This window comes from Cervus elaphus, chromosome 5, assembly GCF_910594005.1.
Source record: "Cervus elaphus chromosome 5, mCerEla1.1, whole genome shotgun sequence".
NCBI lineage: Eukaryota > Metazoa > Chordata > Mammalia > Artiodactyla > Cervidae > Cervus > Cervus elaphus.
Window position 1 is genome coordinate 61,295,733 of NC_057819.1, and position 24,322 is coordinate 61,320,054.

A 24,322-nucleotide genomic window follows, 5' to 3' on the forward strand; every position below is an offset into this window, starting at 1 on the left:
TGCGACCCCAGGGACTGCAGCACGCCAGGTCTCCCTGTCCATCACCAACTCCCAGAGCTTGCTCAAACTCATATCCATCGAGTCGGTGACGCCATTCAACCATCTCATCCTCTGTCATCCCCTTCTCCTCCTGCCTTCAATCTTTCCCAGCATCAGGGTCTTTTCCAACGAGTCAGTTCTTTGCATCAGGTGGCCAAAGTATTGGAGTTTTAGCTTCAGCATCGGTCCTTCCAATGAATATTCAGGACTGATTTCCTTTAATATTGACTGGTTTGTTCTCCTTGCAGTCCAAGGGACTCTCAAGAGTTTTCTCCAACACCACAAACGCCTCAGTTTCAAAACTGACTATTTAACAGAGGACATGGAATATATATAGTTATACCTTTCCATTAATTTTATTTTTTATTGAAGTATAGTTGGTTTACAATATCATGTTAGTTTCAAAGTGAAAGACAGCTTTAGTCATTCAGTCACGTCTGACTCTTTGAGACACCATGGGCTGTAGCCCACCAGGCTCCTCTGACCATGAAATTCTTCAGGCAAGAATACTGGAGTGGATAGCCATTCCCTTCTCCAGGGAATCTTCCTGAACTAGGGACAGAACCCAGATATCCTGCATTATAGGCAGATTCTTTACCGGCTGAGCCATCAGAGAAGCCCCATGTTAGTTTCAAGTGTCCAGCAAAGTGATTCAGTGATTACAGATTCTTTTCCCTTATGGGTTATTATAAAATATTGAGTATAGTTTCCTATGCTATAAAGATTGGCATATGCTTATCTATTTTATCTGTAGTAATGTGCACATGTTTTAATCCTATAACTAACTCCTAATTTATCCCTCCCCTATTCTTTATCTTCAGTAACCATAGTTTGTGTTCCATGTCTCTGAGTCTATTTCTATCTTGTGAACAAATTCCATTGCATGTTTTTTTTGATTCCACATATAAGCAATATCATATGATATTTGTCTTCCTCTGTCTGGCTTACTTCACTTAGTGTGATAATCTCTAGGTCTATCCATGTTGCTTCAAAAGGCATTATGTCATTCTTTTTAAAGACTGAGAAATATTATATATTTCTCATATATATACCATATGCATATATGGTATATATATACCATATCTTCTTTATCCATATATATACCATATATATATACCACATCTTCTTTATCCATCCATCTGTTGATGGCCATTTAGGCTGCTTCCATGTCTTGGCTATTGTAAGTAGTGCTGCAATGAACATTAGGGTCCATGTATCTTTCTGAATGATGGCTTTCTCCAGATATACCAGGAGTGGGATTGATGGATCATGTTTGTTGTTGTTCAGTCGCTCAGTCGTGTCTGACTCTTTGTGACCCCACAGACTGCAGCACGCTAGGCTTCTCTGTCCATCACCATCTCCCAGAGCTTGCTCAAACTCATGTCCATTGAGTCTGTGATGCCATCCAACCATTTCGTCCTCTGTTGTCCCTTTCTCCTCCTGCCTTTAATCTTTCCTAGCATCAGCTTCTTTTCTAATAAGTCAGCTCTTCACATCAGTTGCCCAAAGTATTGGAGATTCAGCATCAGTACTTACAGTTAATATTCAGGATTGATTTCCTTTAGGATTGACTTGTTTGCAGTCCAAGGGACTCTCAAGAGTCTTCTCCAGAACCATAGTTCAATAACATCAACTCTTCAGTGCTCAGCTTTCTTTATGGCCCAAATCTCACATCCATACATGACTACTGAAAAAACCATAGCTTGGACTATATGGACCTTTGTCGGCAAAGTAATGTCTCTGCTTTTTATATACATTATCAAGTTTTTTCATTTGCACATTTGATATACCAGATATCTAATTTCAAAACTTTGAAAGTGTGTTCGTCACTCAATTATGTCAAACTTGCAGCTCGCCAGGCTTCTCTGTCCATGGAATTCTCCAGGCAAGAATACTGGAGTGGGGAGCCATTCCCTTCTTCAGGGGAAACTTCCTGGCCCAAGGATAGAACTTGGGTCTCTTTACCAAGTGAACCACCATTGATAACCAAAATTAATACATTAAACCAGCCAAATGGTGGTTAAAAATATGATTATAATAAAAGAGGATAAGATAAATTATACAGCCTAAATTTGGGGTCAAAAATGGTAAGTTGCAGGGTCCTGATTTAATGATTCTGTTAACTATTGTCTGTGTTTAGAGTAACTTATTACCATTGGGTAGTAACACAAAAACTTTCATGAGTTCACAATTTTTAGCTGTATTGTTACTCTCTACATTCTTTCATAACAGGCTAACACTGTTTCTCTGATGATTTATCCTCAAATCTGTGATCTTGATTTAAATATTTAAAGGAGAAATTTATGTTTCAAGTAGCATCAACATGTTTTACTTAGGATATCAGTTGGAACTAAAAAAGGGAGTATCTCTTTTTTTTTTTTTCCTAAGAAATACAGCTGCCCATTAATTTGGGTTGTAATATGATCTGTTACTGATCTGGTTTTAAAAAAATATTTCCCCTGTACTCCCATAAGATTTGGATCATTGTTACAAACTAAAGAATATTTTCTATTCTCCACAATATTGGCATGAGTGTGTTTTTCCTGCCCATCCCAAATTTTTGACATTTTATCTAACTTCCAGAGAAATAACCAAGGACTAAAAATTGAGAAAATTATAAAAATTATTATATTCTGACAAGCAATATTTTGGATAAACTTATTGTTACTAAATTAAAATACTAAAAGTGCAGTTTAAAGACTGCTTTTCTTTTTTAGCTGTCATGAGAAATCTGGAATGGTCCATCCATGCCCTCTTATTTAGTGACTCTTGTAACTCCTGAGATATACTTGTGAGAAAGTGAAAGTGAAGTTGCTCAGTCCTGTCCGACTCTGTGCGACACCAGGGACTGTAGCCTACCAGGCTCCTCCGTCCGCGGGATTTTCCAGACAGCTGTCTTTAAAGAGGATTTAATTCTTGTGCAGTTAAACACAATGGATTCTTCATGTCAAGCTGACTGGCCCATGAATCTATATTGCTAATATGCGCCATTCAAAGGAACTAGCTGGTTAAATATAAATAATATTAAATTTTTAATGGCAACCCACTCCAGTACTCCTGCCTAGAAAATTCCATGGATGGAGGAGCCTGGTGGGCTGCCATCCATGGGGTCGCAAAGAGTCGGACACGACTGAGCGACTTCACTTTCTTTCTTTCTTTCTCTGAACAATAACAAAGATACGTGTCAAAGATATATTTGCTTCTTTAAAAAGTGATTGGATGCAGTGTTTTACTGGACAGCAAATCGCACAGGCATGGGGGAAAACTTGAGAAATTATAGCAAACTGAAATAGAATTTTTTACACGGCACTAAAACCTTAATTTTAATAATCTCTGGAGGTAGCTGAAGAAAATAATGGGTCTTACACTTATTCTTTATTAACTTCACAATTATAGATTTCATGTTAAAAATTCAAATTAAAGACATACATTCTTCTAAATTGTACATATAAATGTATTTCCATGAGGTATTTATTTTAGTAGAACATTTCATTAGAGAAATTCAAGGCAAAATACACTGTTTTAAATTCTTTTAAAATAAAGTCAGGATAATGAGTAATAATTCCTTAGAATCAAAATTATGAAGCCTGAGGATAGTTTATATTTTACACTTATTAAGTGAAAATCACATGTTGCCAAAATGTTAAGTCCCCAAACCCAAACATTAATCTATGGCATTAACATAGCAGAAATCAAAGATCATTCATTTATTTATTGAGCAATTATTATATGTTAGACACTGTTAGATATTAGGGATAAAAAGAGAACAAAGTGGCACTTTCCTTCATAGACCTGATACTCTATTGGAATATGAGATTGACAATAAAAAAGTAAATGAACAAATATTAATACATACAGATTACTATTCATATAACAAAGGAAAAGATATATGAAAGAAAAGGACATGGTGAGTGGTAGGAGGGATTGAGTCACTTCACCTAGGTTTTAAGGAAATTTCTTTATAAAGATCGAAAGTATATTAATATTTGTAGAAATCGAATTATCAAATACCAATAAAGTAAAATGCAAAATGTCTGTCATCCAAGAAAAATTATGAGGCATGCAAGGAAACAACTCATACTGAGAAGAAAATCAATCATTGTAAACAGACTCACAAATAACTTGAGTGACAGAAATAATAGACAGTTCCATGAACTGGCAACTCTTTATGCAGCATTTACATTGTATTCATAACTGTTTACAAAGAATTTGTAACTTGGGGCTTCCCTTTTGGCTCACCTTGTAAAGAATCCACCTGCAATGTGGAGGACCTAGGTTTGATCCCTGGGTTGGGAAGATACCCTGGAGAAGGGAAAGGCTACCCATTCCAGTATTCTGGCCTGGAGAATTTCATGGACTGTATAGTCCATAGGATCCCAAAGAGTCAGACACCACTGAGTGAGTGACTTTCACTTTCACTTTTCTTTCAGGTATTATTAGTAATCTGGAGATGATTTAAAGTATATAGGAAGATGTACATTGGCTATATAGAAATACTATGCCATTTTATATAAGAAACATGGAGCATCCTCGGATTTTGGTATCTGCAGAGGGTTTTGCAGAAGGCTGACTGTACTTTCCCCCTTAGGTTAAGAAGAAAGAAAGGATGAAATTCTTGACACTTCTTTTTAACACACTTCTGGTTCTAGTTAGTGTCATAAGACCAGAGAGATAAGTAAATGAAAGGAATCCATCTTTAGAAGAAAGAAGTAAAACTGCCTTTATTCACAGGTTACATGTTTGTCTATGTTAAAAATTCGATAGATTCTACAAACACTACTAGAACTAGTAAGGGACTTTAGCCAGCTTGAAGATTACAAGACCAATATAGAAAAATCAATTATTTTTTATGTGCATGCACACACAACAAAACATCTGATTTGATATTAAAAACTGTATCATAATATAAAAGCATGTAAAGATAAATTAGATATATGTAAGACTTGAAACTGAAAGCTATGAACACTGCTGAGAGAAATTAAACAAAATCTAAATAAATGGAGAAATACATCATACTTAGAGATCAGAAAATTCAATATTGTTAAGATGTCAATTCTTCCCAAATTGATCTATTGATTCAATGCAATATCAATGTCCTAATAGGTTTGTTTTTTTTTTAACAGAAATTGACAAGGTGATTCTAAAATTCATATGGAAATGCAAAATATCTAGAATAGCCAAAATAATGTTGGAAAAAGAGAAAGTTTAAAGGTTTATACCATCCAATTTAAGCCTTATTATAAAGTTACAGCAATCAACACAGTGTGGTATTTACATAAAGATACACATATATGATCAACAGAACAGAGTAGACAGTCCAGAAACAGACCCATATATATACGGTCAAGTTGATATTTGACAAAGATACAAGTCATTTGGGAAGGACAGTCTTTTCAATAAATGTCAAAACACCAAACTTTAAGTCTATTTAAATACACACCGTTTATTGAATGTCAGTTAGGTTTCAACAAACCTGTTTAACTTAAATGAAATGGATTATTTTCTATAAAAGTTTAGTTTGAGGAAAAAATTAGAAACCAAATTATAAAAGAGAAAGGGTGGTTAGAAAAGCTTGAAATAAACAGGAAATAGGATGCAATGAACTGGAAGTAGAAGACCTAGGTGGCTGAATCATAGAGATTGTGGGTGGAGATTAGTGATGAGATTGGAAAGACAAGCAAGGCCTAGATAACATCTAGCCAGTCATTGGTTAAACATATAATGGAAGGCCATAATAGGGTTTATCTGGTTATTGCTATGATTGAAATTATATATTTAATAGACCACCCTGATTCCTATGGGCTGAAAAGCAATAGTAGAAGGATAGAGGTTGGCTAAGGGGCTTCTTGTAGGCAGAAGACCCCAGTTCGATTCTTGGATCAGAAAGATCCCCTGGAGAAAGGATAGGCTACCCACTCCAGTATTCATGGGCTTCCCTGGTGGCTCAGATGGTAAAGAATCTTCCTGCGATGCAGAACCTGGTTCAATCTCTGGGTTGGGAAGATCCCCTGGAGGAGGGCATGGCAAGCCACTCCAGTATTTTTGCCTGGAGAATCCCATGAACAGAGGAGCCTGGTGGGCTACAGTCCATGGGGTCGCAAAGAGTCAGACATGAGCAACTAAGCACAGTACAGCAGGAGGCTACTTGCAGTAATTCAAGCACAAAACAAGGAGTTTGTGAAGGGGGGGGGGGGGGGGGGGGGCGGGGCAGAAATGGACAATCCAAAAATGACTTTTAAGAAAACAATCCCATTTACAATAGCATAAAAAGGAAGAAAATAATTAAAAATAAAGTTAACCAAAGAAATTCAAGATGCATATACTAAACACTGCAAAAGAAAGAATTTGGATGCCTACCTCACATCATACACAAAAACTAACTCAAAATGGATCATAGATCTAAATATAAACACTAAAGAGTAAAACGTCTAGGAGGGAAACGAAATAATTCATAACGTGGATTAGGCAAAGGTTTCTGATAAAACAAAATAAAAAATGAGGAACAAAAGGAAAAAAAGATAAATTGGGCTTCAGAAAAATTAAAAACTTTGGCTTCCAAGGACGTTGTCAAGGAAATGAAAAGACAAATCCACAGACCAGGAGGAAATATCTGCAAATTTTATTTGTGATAATGGACTTGTATCTAAAATATGCAAGGAATTCTTACAACTCAATGATAAAAAGACAAATAACCCAATTCTTAAAGTGGGCAAATGATCCTAATAGATTTTTCTCCAAAGAATATATACAATGAGCCAACAGCAGCACACAGATAGATGCTCACATCATTAGTCATTCAGTTCAGTTCAGTTCAGTCGCTCAGTCATGTCCGACTCTTTGCAACCCCATGAATCGCAGCACGCCAGGCCTCCCTGTCCATTACCAACTCCTGGACTTTACTCAAACTCATGCCCATCGTGATGCCATCCAGCCATCTCATCCTCTGTTGTCCCCTTCTCCTGCCCCCAATCCCTCCCAGCATCAGGGTCTTTTCCCAGTGAGTCAGCTCTTCGCATCAGGTGGCCAAAGTATTGGAGTTTCAGCTTTAGCATCAGTCCTTCCAATGAACACCCAGGACTTATCTCCTTTAGGATGGACCGGTTGGATCTCCTTGCAGTCCAAAGGACTCTCAAGAGTCTTCTCCAGACACCACAGTTCAAAAGCATCAATTTTTCGGCACTCAGCTTTCTTCACAGTCCAACGCTCACATCCATACATGACCACTGGAAAAACCATAGCCTTAACCAGACAGACCTTTGTTGGCAAAGTAATGTCTCTGCTTTTTAATATGCTATCTAGGTTGGTCATAACTTTCCTTCCAAGGAGTAAGCGTCTTTTAATTTCATGGCTGCAGTCACCATCTGCAGTGATTTTGGAGCCCAAAAAAATAAAGTCTGACACTGTTTCCACTGTCTCCCCATCTATTTCCCATGAGGTGATGGGACCAGATGCCATGATCTTATTTTTTCTGAATGTTAAGCTTTAAGCCAATTTTTTCACTCTCCTCTTTCACTTTCATCAAGAGGCTTTTTAGTTCCTCTTCACTTTCTGCCTTAGGTACATGTAAATCAAAGTTACAGTGAAATACCACTGCATACCTACTAGAATGACAAAAATCAATAAGACAGACAGGAAGATGTGTCAACAAGGATTATGGGGAAATTAGAAAACTCATACATTATGGGGTTGCAAAGAGTTGGACATGACTGAGCAACTGAACTGAACTGAACTCATAGATTATTGTTGAGATTGTAAACTGACACAGCCCCTTTGGAAAAGAGTTGCTCAAAATGCTAAAGATAGAATTATCATATGATTCAGAAATTTTACCCTTAGGTACTTACCTGTGAGAAATGAAAACCTATATCCATACAAGAACTTGTACATAACTGTTCATCACAGCATTAGTAAGAATAGCCACAAAGAGGAGACAACCTAAATGCCCACCAACTGATTAATGAATAAACAAGATGCTGCTTATCCATACAATGGAACACTATTTGGTAATTTTAAAAAGTATAAAGTACTTACACGTGGATGAACTTCTAAAACCTATGCTCAGTGAAGAGAGTAACTTATGAAAGACTACATTTTTATGGCTCCATTTTTGCAGAATATCTAACACACGTGGCTGTGTTAGTCACTCAGTCGTATCCAACTCTTTGCAATCCCAGGGACTGTAGCCAGCCAGCTCCTCCGTCCATGTGATTCTCCAGGCAAGGGTACTGGAGTGGGTAGCCATTCCCTCCTGCAGGGGATCTTCCCAACCCAGGGATCAAACTCTGGTCTCCTGCATTGTAGACAGATTCTTTACTGTCTGAGCCACCAGGAAAGCCCAAAATATCTAATAAAGGTACATCCATAAAGACAGAAAGTGCTAATAGATTAGTGGCTGCCTAAGGCTTGGGATTGAGGGTAGACAGCAGTCAGGTAGAGCAGTGACAGCTATGGGTACAAGGTTTCTTTTGGAGATCATTAAAATGCTCTGAAGTTAGATTATGATGATGGCAGCACAACTCTGTGAATACACTAGAAACCACTGAATTATACACTTTAAAAGGATGACCTTTCTAATATGCAAATTATATTTCATAAAGTATTTAATAAAAAGCAGGAAAGAGAAAAATTATTTCAGATATAATACACATATTAAGGGCTTCCCAGCTGGCTCAGTCATAAAGAATCTGCCTGTCGATACACGAGATGCAGGAGACCAGGTTTGATTCCTGGGTCAGAAAGGTTCCCTGGAGGAGGCAATGGCAATCCACTCCAGTATTCTTACCTGGGAAATCCCATGGACAGAAGAGCCTGGTGGGCTACCGTCTATGGGGTCACAAAGAGTCAGACTTGACTGAGCATGCATGCACACACACACACACATATTATAAGTAAAAATAAGATTTGGTGATGGATTACATGTGGGGCTGAAAAAGGGAGAGGAACCAAATATAACTAACTCCTGGCAAAACTAGTGACTCATCAGTGAAACTGTCAAGTAGTAAGTAAGATGTCCTGGGCTGTTTTTATAAATATGATCTGGCATTCTCTCTCTCTCTCCATCTCTCTCTATAGATGTGTGTGTGTGTGTGTGTGTGTGTGTATGTATACATAGAAATAAAAATATAAAGCTATATATAATTATATAAATATATAACATAATTAGATAATAAATATATAACATATGTATATAAAATATGTAAATAAAGTAATTATTCATGAAATTAGCTGTGTATTTAGACTGAGAGAAGTGTGGTTCCCTTGGCCTGGAATCCTCTTTTCCACTATCTTCAAGTTACAGTGTCCATCTGACCAGAAAATAGAGACCATGAGTATCTTGCTCTACTTTATATTTTCAGGGCCAAGTTCACGCCTGGATTTAATGAACTTTTGTTGAATATCTTAATGAATAAATGACTATAGTTCTATTAAAGCTATCAGTAAAGAAAAGTAAATGACCTTCCCAAGAAGCACAGTGGTAAAGAATCTGCCTGCCAATGCAGGAGACATGGGTTTGATCCCAGGATTGGGAAGATCTCCTGGAGTAGGAAATGGCAACCCACTCCAGTGTTCTTGCCTGGAAAATTCCATGGACATAAAGCTTCCTATAAGCCCACTGGTGTAGTAGGCATTGCCACACATGAGATCTCATGGATCACAGAGATCTTATGTTTTTGTTGTCTCATTCAGAGATTTTTTTTTAAGGCACATTATTTGCCTAATGTTCCACAACTGTAAATGAGATCACTGTGATTGTAAACTCAGATTTGTCTAATTTCAATTCTTTTCCTTATTCCACAATGAAATGAATAGCAATCTTTTTCTTTTCCTTAAAATTGGCACAGTTCTTCCATATCTCACTTGGTTATAACTAGATTTGTGGGAAAACACTGAGAAACATGTTCTGCTCTAGGATTGGACTGTAATTAGGGCTTTCTGGAAAAGTAGTGCTCTATTTGTCCACAAATAGATATGCACTGGCCCTGGAGATCTCTTTATCTTCTCTAGCCTCCTGTGAGTTCCTATAGTCACTAGCATTAGAAAAACAAAGGCAGGTGATATAAATCTGCCCTGTAATAGAAAGGATAAACAGAACAGTGTGTTCTCCTTGAGTACACATTTCCAGAACAGGCTTTAGCAAAGTCTCACTCATGCTAGCATTCTTGATTTTTCAAAGTTATAATAAATCTGAGGAAATCCAAAACAAGGCCATGGAAAAACATTACTTGTTTTTGCTATTAGCTTCACAAAATAGCTGTGAAAAGAAGGGAAGAGAAAAGCAAAGGAGAAAAGGAAAGATATACCCATTTGAATGCAGAGATCCAAAGAATAGCAAGGAGAGACAAGAAAGCCTTCTTCAGTGATCCATGCAAAGAAATAGAGGAAAACAATAGAATGGGAAAGACTAGAGATCTCTTCAAGAAAAGTAGAGATACCAAGGGAACATTTCATGCAAAGATGGGATCAATAAAGGACAGAAATGGTAGGGACCTATCAGAAGCAGAAGATATTAAGAAGAGGTGGCAAGAATATACAGAAGAACTGTACAAAAAAGATCTTCACGACCTGGATAATCACAATGGTGTGATCACTCACCTAGAGCCAGACATCATGGAATGTGAAGTCAAGTGGGCCTTAGGAAGTATCACTACAAACAAAGTTAGTGGAGGTGATGGAACTCCAGTTGATCTATTTCAAATCCTAAAAGATGATGCTGTGAAAGTGCTGCATTCAAAATGCCAGCAAATTTGGAAAACTCAGCAGTGGCCACAGGACTGGAAAAGGTCAGTTTTCATTCTAATCCCAAAGAAAGGCAGTGCCAAAGAATGCTCAGACTACTGCACAATTGCACTCATCTCACACACTAGTAAAGTAATGCTTAAAATTCTCCAAGCCAGGCTTCCGCAATACATGAACCATGAACTTCCAGATGTTTGAGCTGGTTTTAGAAAAGGCAGAGGAACCAGAGATCAAATTGCCAACATCTGCTGGATCACTGAAAAAGCAAGAGAGTTTCAGAAAAAAATCTACTTCTGCTTTATTGACTACACCAAAGCCTTTGACTGTGTGGATCACAATGAACTGTAGAAAATTCTGAAAGAGATGGGAATACCAGACCACCTGACCTGCCTCTTGAGAAAGCTGCATGCAGGTCAGGAAGCAAGTTAGAACTGGACATGGAAAGACAGACTGGAAGGAGTACGTCAAGGCTGTATAATGTCACCCTGCTTATTTAAATTATATACAGAGTACATCATGAGAAACTCTGGACTGGAGGAAGCACAAGCTGGAATCAAGATTGCCGGGAGAAATATCAATAACCTCAGATATGCAGATGACCACCATTATGGCAGAAAGGGAAGAAGAACTAAAGAGCCTCTTGATGAAGGTAAAAGAAGAGAGTGAAAAAGTTGGCTTAAAGCTCGACATTTAGACAACTAAGATCATGGCATCCGGTCCCATCACTTCATGGGAAATAGATGGGGAAACAGTGGAAACAGTGGCCGACTTTATTTTTGGGGACTCCAAAATCACTGCAGATGGTGACTGCAGCCATGAAATTAAAAGATGCTTACTCCTTGGAAGGAAAGTTATGACCAACCTAGACAGCATATTGAAAAGCAGAGACATTACTTTGTCAACAAAGGTCTGTCTAGTCAAGGCTATGGTTTTTCCAGTGGTCATGTATGGATGTGAGCGTTGGACTGTGAAGAAAGCTGAGTGCTGAAGAATTGACGCTTTTGAAGTGTGGTGTTGGAGAAGACTCTTGAGCGTCCCCAGGACTGCAAGGAGATCCAACCAGTCCATTCTCAAGGAAATCAGTCCTGAATATTCATTGGAAGGACTGATGCTGAAGCTGAATCACCAATACTTTGGCTACCTGATGCGAAGAGCTGACTCATTGGAAAAGACCCTGATGCTGGGAAGGATTGAGGGCAGGAGGAGAAGGGAACGACAGAAGATGAGATGGTTGGATGGCATCACCAACTCAATGGACATGGGTTTGGGTGGACTCCGGGAGTTGGTGATGGACAGGGAGGCCTGGCATGCTGCGGTTCATAGTGTTGCAAAGAGTTGGACATGACTGAGTGACTGAACTGAAACTGACAAATGAAAAAAGACATATCAGAGGTTGGCTGGGTGAAAAAAAGAAAAAAGACAGGAAAGTGTGATCGAAATTGTGCAACAATAAAATGAAAAGGAGTTTTGGAAAAAGTGTAACATGATGCCAATGCTGTGTTTTAGAGGCAGAGTTAGGGATACGTTAAAAATTCTACTTTTTTTTTTATAACAGTTTTCTATTGAAACTGCTTCTTTTTAAAAATGAGGATAAAGGTTTGCATGGATATAAAGAGGAAGAGTGAAAAACCAAAAATGTATTCGATTATTTACTTTATTTCCTTTTGCCTGCCTGTCTGAGTTACAATGAGTTCATGAAATGTAAATTAAGCAGTGCTATATGCACTTCATCATAGGTGATCCCAGAGAAAACAGAAGGAATAAAAAAATAGACATGCCATGAGAAAGCATAAACTGGAGTAGGTGATAAATGTCACGCAGACAACTAACACAAAAGTTAAAATCCAAAAGAGAAGACTTACAAAATGTAACTGGGAAAGCAAAAGTGGAAGTTCAGGTAAAGGTTTAATTTTGTGCTTGAAAGTACTTAACAACTCAAGCACTGGGCCAGTCACTTTACTTAAATTATCCTGGCCATCTGAGAAATAATGTGATTTTACCACATGAAAATAAGATCAACAAAGTGCATTATGCTTAGTAAATGATTTTGAATACATGAATAGAACAATTACTGGAAAAATAATGGCAAAACCTCTTATCTAAAATTTATAAATACATATAAATTTACAAATAATATATATAAATATATAATAGAATATATATCAATAAATATATATACATGTACATTTTAAAATATATATATATATACACATGTGTGTGGGGGGGTGTTTATATATATCCTGTAAGTAAATTTAGGAGTCGAGGTTAATGAAATGCAATTAAAAAATGAATGAAAATATTGAGAGCATTTAAATTCTAAAGTGTAAGATTATTCTATAATCCTATTAGTATTTTCTGTTTTGTTTTGTTTGTTTTACTTTTTAAAATTCCATCAAAGTAGTCCTGCTGTGTTAATTTCTTAACATCTAGTTTGAAAAAGAGGACACTAATTTAAGAGTTAAATTTCTTATAGAAAAGACAGATACAAATTATTTTATGCAATGTTCTTCTTCCTGGTAGCTCAGCTGGTAAGGAATCTACCTGCAATCCAGGAGACCCTGGTTCATTTCCTGGGTTGGGAAGATCCCCTGGAGAAGGAATAGGCTACCCACTCCAGTATTCTTGGGCTTCCCTCGTGGCTCAGCTGGTAAAGAATCTGCTTGCAATTCAGGAAACATGGGTTCAATCCCTGGGGTGGGACCATCCCCTGGAGAAAGGAACGGCTACACCCTCCAGTATTCTGGCCTGGAGAATTCCATGGACTATAAGAGTCCAACAGGACTGAGTGACTCTCAGTTTTCTTCTTAGAGACAAATTAGTTTGGTGTCATATATTTGGAATGTTAATTCAGAATTCAATATTTTAGGTACAAAATCTCATGTGGCAAAAAGGAGAGAAATTTAATAGTTATCGGTGGCAAACAAATCAAACCTATAAACACTATTTATTTTCCATGATCCTCTGAAAAATACTAGGTTTGGGGATTATGCTTTACCACAGATTAAGTGGTTTATTCTTTTGGTGCAGCTATCCAGTGTAGTAAATGTCTAACATAAGTCATAACAATAAAGCTAGATAGAGAGTGTCTGTTATTGTTATTTTACTTTCAGCACCACTAGATTATAGTGCAGTGGGAGTGTGAATCCCTGAATGATGCCTTGGAAATGTTCCCATATGTTTCATAGAGTGGTTTCACTACACTGAAACAAACAAAAAGGTCTAAATAGCACAAGAAGCATTTTACTCCCTATTCTAATATGCACTAGCATGATCATATATTCAAGATGAATGTAAAATAATTATTGCTTCTCTGCTTTCAAAGGGAACAAACAAGACTTCAGCATGAAAGTAAAAGATGCTCTGTGTTAAGGTATTTATCACACTTTCTCCCCCTTAGGTCAGATATAGCATTTTTGCCCATCCATCTCTGTCTTGTCAATATTTGGCACTTAGCTACAAAATAAGTGTAGACTATTGGATTAACTGAGAAGAAAACCATGAAGTAATTGCAAAAACAAAGTGAGAAATACTTCCCCATAATCTTTTCTCAAGTAACTTGGTTTCAAGTTTTAGAAACGGGTAGGTACATGTATAATTTCTTTTTTTCCGCTGTATAAAAAGTCCACTCTAGAGCTACCAAAACAAATGTTTGAATTAGCTTGAGTAATATAATTATATTGCCTCAAGTTAAAAAAAATTCTCTGAGATCAAGGATGGAATTTTTCTGGTACTACACAGAGTGTCAGCTAAGAGGATCAATACCAATACACTGAAAAAAATGGGGGGAAAAGAAAGGAAAAGGAAGGAAAGAAGGATCAAATGACTGACAGTACAAATTAACCAATGTCCACAGAAAGGTGCAATGATTTTTAACACTTACCACAGCTGTGCAGAAAAAAGGCACTAAAAGTCACTGGGAAATATTTCAAATGGAATAAAGGTGTCTGTTTTAAAAATAATCAAGTATTGATTTTCAAATTCCTCCTGGATCCCTTGACATATTACTATTATACTAGTTTGAAATTTTTCTCTGTTAAAGAAATCATTGTCAAAAGATGTCATTAAAGTAAGGTAAAAGGGCATATGGACTGCTACTGTTCAAGGTAAGGTGACATCTAAAGATGATTTTTACCATGTTATAATATCAAGAATCATTTCTCCATGATAAGAATTTAAAAATATCCATTATGCTTATAAGCCTCTAGCTTTATTTATATTAGACTAGATTCAGTTCAGTTGCTCAGTCATGTCTGATGCTTTGTGGTCCATGGACTGAAGCATGACAGGCTTCTCTTCACCAACAACTGGAGCTTGTTCAAACTCATGTCCATTGTGTCAGTGATGCCATCCAATCATCTCATCCTCTGTCATCCCCTTCTCCTCTTGCCTTCAATCTTTCCCAGCATCAGGGTCTCTTCTAAGGAGTCAGTTCTTCCCATCAGGTGGCGAAAATATTGGAGATTCAGCTTCAGCATCAGTCCTTCCAATGAGTATTCAGAACTGATTTCCCTTAGGATTGACTGGTTTGATCTCTTTACAGTCCAAGGGACTCTCAAGAGTCTTCTCCAGAACCACAGTTCAAAAGCATCAATTCTTTGGTGCTCAGCTTCCTTTATGGTCCAACTCTCACATCCATACATGAGTACTGGAAAAACCATAGCTTTGACTAGATGAACTTTAGTCGGCATATCTCTGCTTTTTAATATGCTGTCTAGATGAGTACCAGTGTTAGTCATTTCAGTCGTGTCCATATGAAGGATAGTGAAAGTCACTCAGTTATGTACGACTCTTTGAGACCACATGTAATTCTCCAGGCTGGAATTCTGGAGTGGGTAGCCATTCCCTTCTCCAGGGGTCTGGAGTGGGTAGTGATTCCCTTCTCCAGGGGATCTTCCCAAGCCAGGGATCAAACCCGGGTCTCCTGCACTGCAGGAGGATTTTTTTTATCAGCTGAGCCACCACGGAAGCCCAATGGTAACACAGGGCCAATAAAACTAAAGGGATAACTGACATCCATCCATCCTGAGGCTAAATGTGACATTTTGGCTCATTTTCAAGAGAAGAAATTTCCATAAAAATGACTAAATTTATCAAAACTTGGATTAGTCTCATTAGAAATACGTTGAACCATCCTACATTGTCTAGAAAAAGAAGTGATAAATAACTAAACATTGAAGAGATTGTGAAGAAAACATGCTCAGAATATAAGTGGTCAAAATGACTGTGACTTGGATAGAAGATAAATGTCAATTTCCTTAGAACTATTTGAAGAAATACCAAATCTAAGCTAGAGGGTAGGTCTAGAAGCCTGAGAACTAAAGCAACTTCTATTCCAAGATGGGTGCAACTGTGCAGTAGTTTGAACATCTTTAGCACTGTCTTTGGGATTGGAATGAAATTCTTTTTCAGTCCTGTGGCCACTGCTGAGTCTTACAACATTGCTGGCATACTAAGTGCAGCACTTTAGCAGCAGCATCTTTTAGGATTTGAAATAGCTCAGCTAGAATTCCATCATCTCCACTAGCTTTGTTCACAGTGCTGCTTCCTAAGGCCCACTTGACTTCAAACTTCAAGATGTCTGACTCTAGGTGAGTGATCACACCATCATGGTTATCTGGGTCATGAAGATCGTTTTTGTATAGTTCTTCTGTGTATTCTTGCCACCTCTTCTTAATATTTTCTGCTTGTGTTAGGTCCATACCATTTCTGTCCTTTATTGTGCCCATCTTTGCATGAAATGTTCCCTTGGCATCTCTAATTTTCTTGAAGAGATCTCTAGTCTTTCCCATTCTGTTGTTTTCCTCTATTTCTTTGCACTGATATCTGAGGAAGTCTTTCTTATCTCTCCTTACTATTCTTTGGAACTCTGCATTCAGATGTTTATACCTTTCCTTTTCTCCTTTGCCTTTAGCTTCTCTTCTTTTCTCAGCTATTTGTAAGACCTCCTAAGACAACCATTTTCCGCTTTTGCATTTCTTTTTCTTGGGGATGGTTTTGATCACCACCTCCTATACAGTATTATGAACCTCCATCCATAGTTCTTCAGGCACCGTGTCATCAGATCTAATCCCTTGAATCTATTTGTCACTTCCATGGTATAATTGTAAGGGATTTGATTTATGTCATACCTGAATGGTTCAGTGGTTTTCCCTACTTTCTTCAGTTTAAGTCTGAATTCGGCAATATGGAGTTCATGATCTGAGCCACAGTCAGCTCCCGGTCTTGTTTTTGCTGACGTATAGAGCTTCTCCATCTTCACCTGCAAAGAATATAATCAATCTGATTTTGGTATTGACCATCTGATGAGGTCCATATGTAGAGTCATCTCTTGTGTTGTTAGAAGAGGGCATTTGCTATGACCAGTGCATTCTGTTAGCAAAACTCTGTTAGCCTTTGCCCTGCTTCATTTTGTACTCCAAGGCCAAACTTGCCTTAATTTCCTTGACTTCCTACTTTTGCATTCCACTCTCCTATGATGAAAAGCACATCTATTTTTGGTGTTATTTCTAGAAGGTCCTGTAGGTCTTCATAGAACCATTCAACTTCAGTGTGGTTGGGGCAGAGACTTGGATTACTGTGATACTGAATGGTTTGCCTTGGAAATGAACAGAGATCATTCTGTTATTTTTGAGATTGCACCCAAGTACTGCATTTTAGACTCTTTTGTTGACTATGATGGCTACTCCATTTCTTCTAAGAGATTCTTGCCCACAGTAGTAGATATAATGGTCATCTAAATTAAATTTGCCCATTCTGGTCCATTTTAGTTCACTGATTCCTAAAATGCTGATGTTCAATCTTGCCATCTCCTGTTTGACCACTTCCAATTTACCTTGATCCATGGACCTAACATTCCAGGTTCCTATGCAATATTGTTCTTTATAGCACTGAACTTTACTTCTACCATCAGACACATCCAGAACTGGGCACTGTTTTTGCTTTGGCTCAGCCCCTTCATTCCTTTCAGAGCTATTTCTTAGCTCTTCTCCTGAAGCATATTGGACACCTACTGACCTTGGGGGTTCATCTTCTGTTGTTATATCTTTTTGCCTTTTCATACTGTTTGTGAGGTTCTCAAAGCAAGAATACTGAAGTGGCTTGTCATTCCCTTCTTTAGTGGAACACGTTTTGTCAGAACTCTCCACCATGACCCATCTGTCTTGGGTGGCCCTACTCAGCATGGCTCATAGTTTCACTGAGATAGACAAGGCTGTGATCTATGTGATCAGTTTGGTTAGTTTTCTGTGATTGTGGTTTTGATTGAGCAGTCAAGATGGTGGAGTAGGATGTGCACTCCTTCTCCTGTGAGTGTTCCAGAGTCTCCACCAAAGAAGATAGATACATGTATATGGTTATAAGTAGAATATCACTTTACATAAAAAAGAAATAAATAATGTCATATGCAGCAACATGAATGGACCTAGAGATTATTATATGAAGTGAAATAAGTCATGCATGCATGCTAAGTCACTTCAGACATGTCCAACTCTGTGTGATCCTATGGACGATAGCCTGCCAGGCTCTTTGGTCCATTGGATTCTCCAGGCAAGAATAGTGGAGTTGGTGCCACGCCCTTCTCTGAAGTAAGTCATACAAAGACAAATATCATCTGATATTGCTCATATGTGGAATCTAAAAGAAAAAAAATGATTCAAAGGAACTTATTTACAAAACAGAAATAGACTCTTAGACATAGAAAACAAACTTGGTTACCAAAGGGGAAAGGGGGGATAAATTAATGATCTGGGATTAGCAGATATAAACTGTTGTTGTACGGTATGTTAAATAGATAAACAATAAGGACCTACTGTATAGCACAGGGAACTATTTTCAATATCTTGTAATAACCAATAATGGAAAATAATCTGAGAAAGAATAGAACTGAATCACTTTGCTATATACCTGAAACATTGTAAATCAACTACATTTCAATAATTTAAGAATCTAAATTAAAAAATAAAGAAAATAAACCTCAAAAACTAAATAAAGCATTAGTAATTGAGAAAGAGATTCTTCCTCCCATATAAAACTCAAATGCTTTTACAGGATTTATTGCATATATATTATGTGCTTCCCTTCCCTTATAACTCAGTCGGTAAAGATTCACCTGCAATGCAGAAGACCTGGGTTCAATTCCTGGGTAGGGAAGATCCCCTGGAGAAGGAAATGGCAACCCACTTCAGCATTCTTGCCTGGAGAATCCCATGGACAGAGGACCCTGGCGGGCTACAGTCCATGGGGTCACAAGAGTCAGACATGACTGAGCAACTAAGCACAGTGCACGCACACACACACATACACACACATATATGTGTGTGTGTGTATAAAATGTACCTCTCTAGATACACACACATATGTGTGTATATGTGTGTGTGTATATATATATATGTGTATGTGTGTATATATATAAAATGTACCTCTCTAGATACTTAGTACCTAAAAGGGTTTGTGTGCTCAGTTGCAACTGACTCTTTTTGGCCCCATGCACTGTAGCCCACCAGGCTCTTCTGCCCATGGAATTTTCCAGGCAAGAATATCAGAGTCGGGTGCTATTTCCTACTCTAGGGTATCTTCCTGTCTCAAGGATCAAGCATGTGTCCCTTGCATCTCCGGCATTGGCAGACAGATTCTTTACCACTACTGCCACCTAGGTTAATATGTAATATCTACTAAGTCACCTACGAATACTTCGAATACTTCGGAGATTGTATAAAGTGATGTTCTATATCTGCGCTACTCAAATGTGCATCATGATTTGGGAGCTCTGAACTGGAGCTTGAGGTCATGCATTTCAAACATAAGCCCAAATGACATCAGGCTGCTGATATCAATGAACATTGAGTGGAAAGGTCCTCATAGGCTAACTAGGCAACACAAGGGAATGGTCTTTCTCAGGGACAGACTTAAATCAGAAGGACACTTCAGAAAGTGATCCAGTCAAAACAGTGACAAACAACAGTAGAGGGGGTAGGCCAGCCCCATTGTCTCACTGTGCATGTGTTTCCCTGATGATTATAAACACCTGGGGGAGGGAAGAAGTATTAAAGGGATGAACACAAATGAAAAACAACTCATCTTTTCCCCATCTCTCAACTGCACCTACCACCTACATACAGCACACTGAAGCTCCTCTTCAATAAAGACTATTTCCTACTGTTTGAATTTCTATCTTTTCTTGTTTACCTTACACGTGTCTTTTTCTCCATTCTCCACTTAGATCCCATTAGTTATCACAGAAACAATGATCCTTGTGTGCATGAGAAATAGAGACATTAAGCATTTTCAACTGAGGCAAAATGCCACAAGTTACATACAATTCTCAGAGCTGGCTTTACACCACAGTTGGACAGCAGCAAAATTAAATCAGAAATTAGACTGCTGAATTATTCTAGATTCAACTTTAGAAGGCAGACTGCTAGTCTCTGCAGGAGAACATACGAATCTGAGCTGCAGAGAATGATTAGGCAATGAACACCACACTGGGAGAAAATGGATTTGCAGGAGGAAGGGATAAATAAAAGTTCTCCATCTCTTTTCTACAAATTTCAAAATACCCCTTCGGTGTGAGGTGTTGCAATTACTGCATTAAAGGAAAAAAACAAAAAAACAAAAAACTGTTAGAACTTAGGGAAATAGCATGATTTCCATCACTGAAGGGAACAGCCTCCGGTTAGGAAATACAGAAAAGACAGCTACATTATATAAGAATTCCATTTATATACACAGGCAAGGTGAAGACTAGTAAACTGGAGGTGTCCAATGAAAATCTAAACCTGATTCATTAAGTCATGAAGACAAATGACGATCAAACAGAACACTTTAAAATGAACTGCCATAAACAACAGGAGTACAGCTTACTGCTGCTATTAGCCATAATTGGGTTTTGGAAGGAAACAGAAGCTGAATGCAATATAGGTAATTAAAGAACAAGCTTTTGTTAACACTGGCAATCAAGGGGTTGTGATTTTACAGACTTGGAACCTATTATGGTATCCTGAAACTAGTCTATTTTTAAACAGTAGTGTATTTCTCCTTCTTGCAACACTGAAGTATAACTCTGGCTAACAGACAGGTCGTTTTCTATTCAAACTATTTACTATCCATTTAGGGAAAAGATGAGCATTTTTAGAATCCAGAATTACCATGGAAACCATATTCTTAATCCTTGAGGAATGGGGAACAATTGGTTACGAAATCATGATGGCTAAATTACAAGTCCCTAAATAGTGCATTATTGTAACTGCTATCTCAGTACTAAACATATGGATTTTTATTTTATTTCCCTTTAAAATGAACTCATTGTTCTTTTATAAGATACCTGTAACATTTTGACTAGGTAAGTTAAAGCAACTATGGTATTTCAAAATATGATGACTGAGAATCAAAATTAAAATCATAACGAAATAAAAGAATGATTACAATTGTCAGGCCAGATGTTGATCATTTCTGAAGAAATAACACACACTAAGCATTTAAAATAAATTCAGAAGTAAAACATGAAAATAACACCAGCAGACCTGATAAGTAGGAATCTTTTTCGAAAGTTTCTAATCACAGTACTTGGAAAGGAGATTTGAATCTCAAAGTAGTTCACCAAATAAGAAATTAGTAAAAACTATTTCTTTCTAGGTTGAGCAAAAGGTAGAATTATAAAGTTTGGTGGTATTCATCATTTTCCTCTTTTATTGAAGATGTAATATTGCCCCTCAGCTAACTAAAGTGAACTTTCAATTTTAGACTATCCATACCTACCAACCCACAAAAAGAACACTTAATCCTATCTCAGGGTTCTGCTTTACACCATAGTCTTAATCAGGGCATTGAACTGCTCTCAAATCAGCCCTATTTTGAGATTATAAACTATTATAATCTAATTTTACTCATTGATTTCCAGAGTAGATCCTCATAAATAAACCACAATCTTCCTCTTAAAATTATTCCAAATCCAGCACCCAGGGGATTCTTTCTGTCCCCCAAACTAAATTCTTAACACATATCCTGTGTTTGTCCAGTCCCATCTAAGATTAGAACTGATCCTGCTTTGATCTTGTAGGGCTCTCTGGATTAGGTATCCAGCCCCTAAAGCCACTCTCTTGCTTGACTGGTCTGCTTTCCTTGTGTCGACCTCTGACTATTGCCTTCTATCACACCCTCAGAGAGCATACCTTTCTTACCTACAGCAAACCGCTAAAGCTTTCTTGTGCAGACTTAACTTGGCTAATTGTACCTCCAATTATTGTTTTTGTTGGGACTTTTTGAGGTTGCCTTGCCTGACACAGAAAATCTACATCATCTCAGGATTCTAGTTCTATGTGATCAGCGTTACTCAATAGAACTTCCTGGGATAATGAAACTATTCTATATCTATGTTGCCCCAAGTGGTGGTCACAAGGAACTTGTGACTCTTGAGTATTATAAATGTGGTAAGTGTGACTAAGGAACTGAATTTTTCATTTTTAAGTTTTTGATTAGTAGAATAACATATTGGATATCTCAGGTCCTCCCTTAAACTCTTAGTAGTTTACAAATGAAAATCATAATATAAAGTTAGATAGGAATAGTTATGAAGTCTAGATATAGGGTTTGCATGTAGAGAAAAAGAGAAAAGAAAACCATGTTTTATTATTTTATTTTTGTCCTTCCTCCATTGTCATCACATCTATAGTATTCACCAATGTATGCAAGTACACAAATCATTAATTTAAGAACTGACAACATGATAATGAAGAAAAAGAAGAAATGACATTTAAATGCTAACCTTTGTGTACCATTTCTTAAGCTACTGGATATAAATAAGGAGAAAACTTCAATGACAAGAAAGACAATTTTATATTTTTATTTTTAAATCAATTACCTAACAGAAAATGTGGCTTGAAAAGCAGAGTTTATATAAGTAATGCACAAGTTTTATCATTAAAAACATAATGTTTCTACGTATAATGGAATGATATTAGAAGCCAAAGAACAAAATATGTAAGCAAGATCCCAGATGAGTATGAGAAGCTGAGACACTACATTTTTAGTGTGAAATGAAAGTAAAAGTGTTAGTCACTTCAGTTCAGTTCAGTCGCTCAGTCATGTCCAACTCTTTGCGACCCCATGAATCACAGCACGCCAGGCCTCCCTGTCCATCACCAACTCCCGGAGTCTAACCAAACCCATGCCCATCGAGTTGGTGATGACATCCAGCCATCTCATCCTCTGTCATCCCCTTCTCCTCCTGCCCCCAATTTCTCCCAGCATCAGGGTCTTTTCCAATGAGTCAACTCTTCCCTTGAGGTGGCCAAAGTATTGGAGTTTCAGCGTCAACATCAGTCCTTGCAATGAACACCCAGGACTGATCTCCTTTAGGATTGACTGGTTGGATCTCCTTGCAGTCCAAGGGACTCTCAAGAGTCTTCTCCAACACCACACTTCAAAAGCATCAATTCTTCAGTGCTCAGCTTTCTTCACAGTCCAACTCTCACATCCATACATGACCACTGGAAAAAGTCACTTAGTCACGTCCTATTCTTTGCTATCTCACAGACTATAGCCTGGAAGGCTTCTCTGTCCATGGAATTCTCCAGACAAGAATATGGAGTGGGTAGCCATTCCCCTCTCCAGGGAACCTTCCCAACCAAGGGAATGAACCCAGGTCTTCTGCATTGCAGGCAGATTCTTTACCATCTGAGCCATCAGGAAAGTCCCACATTTAAGTTTAGAAAACTACAAACTATTGAGGCACAATCTTCCCTGAAGGTGTATTGAGTGATGCATACTACGGAACCAGTTCTAACTCCCCTAAGACTCACCTCACTGCACAACGACCACCATCACTGGGAGAAATAAAGGTGCCTCTGAAAGAAGACCACGGTAGGAAAGTTGTCCCTTCTCCTCACCTCCCTGTGGGAACTTTACCAAAGTCAAATGAGAAAGAGTCCAAAGAATTTCTTTTAAATAATGGTGGTCTCTTCAAGAAGGGAAAATTGGCTTTTTGGTTTATAGCTGGCTTTCTATCAGGTATTATACTTACAGACCTGTTCTGTATTAATGAAACAGGGAAAAAGAATATGGGGGGAAATAATAAAAAACTAGATGATAGAGGATATGTAGGTGGCAAAAGAAGGGCTGCTTTTTCATGTCCCCATTTTCTGCAAGATCAAGGAGCACAGTTAGATTGGGAGGGAGGAGGAAGAGAAATGTGTGGCCACGTTTTGCCTTGGACATTGAAAGAAACATGCAAATGCCTCTGAGGAATGTATCAATACTTTAACAACAGAAGACGTAGGGCATCCTAGAAAAGGCCCATCAATGCATATGGGGGCTTCTTGGGTATGAGCCCTTCTCCAGGGAGTCTTTGTGAAGCTCTCACCACAGATACAGAGTCTATATACAATAAACCAGAACAACAGACAACTCCAACTTTGGCACAAGTAGGTAAATAAAGCATGGAAATTATCTTTCCTAATCCACTCCTGCCCCAAATTGGGATATTAATTGCCCAGGAGAAGGTATGGAAGAGTAAAAGTACAAACCAAGCATCTTTACCCATTTTCATTACAGG

At 37.9% G+C, this 24,322-nt stretch overlaps 1 protein-coding gene and 1 long non-coding RNA gene across 2 annotated transcripts in view; one reads left to right on the plus strand and one right to left on the minus strand.

Annotated features, from left to right (window-relative positions):
* Nucleotides 1–23,465, plus strand: LOC122693334. Its single transcript, XR_006340878.1, has 3 exons — nucleotides 1–28; nucleotides 1,899–1,994; nucleotides 23,414–23,465. It is a non-coding gene; the product is annotated as an uncharacterized LOC122693334 (long non-coding RNA).
* The window catches only part of IQCM (IQ motif containing M), a 307,184-nt gene that overhangs the window by 29,761 nt on the left and 253,101 nt on the right, over nucleotides 1–24,322 (minus strand). The gene's annotated exons all lie outside the window — the stretch shown is intronic.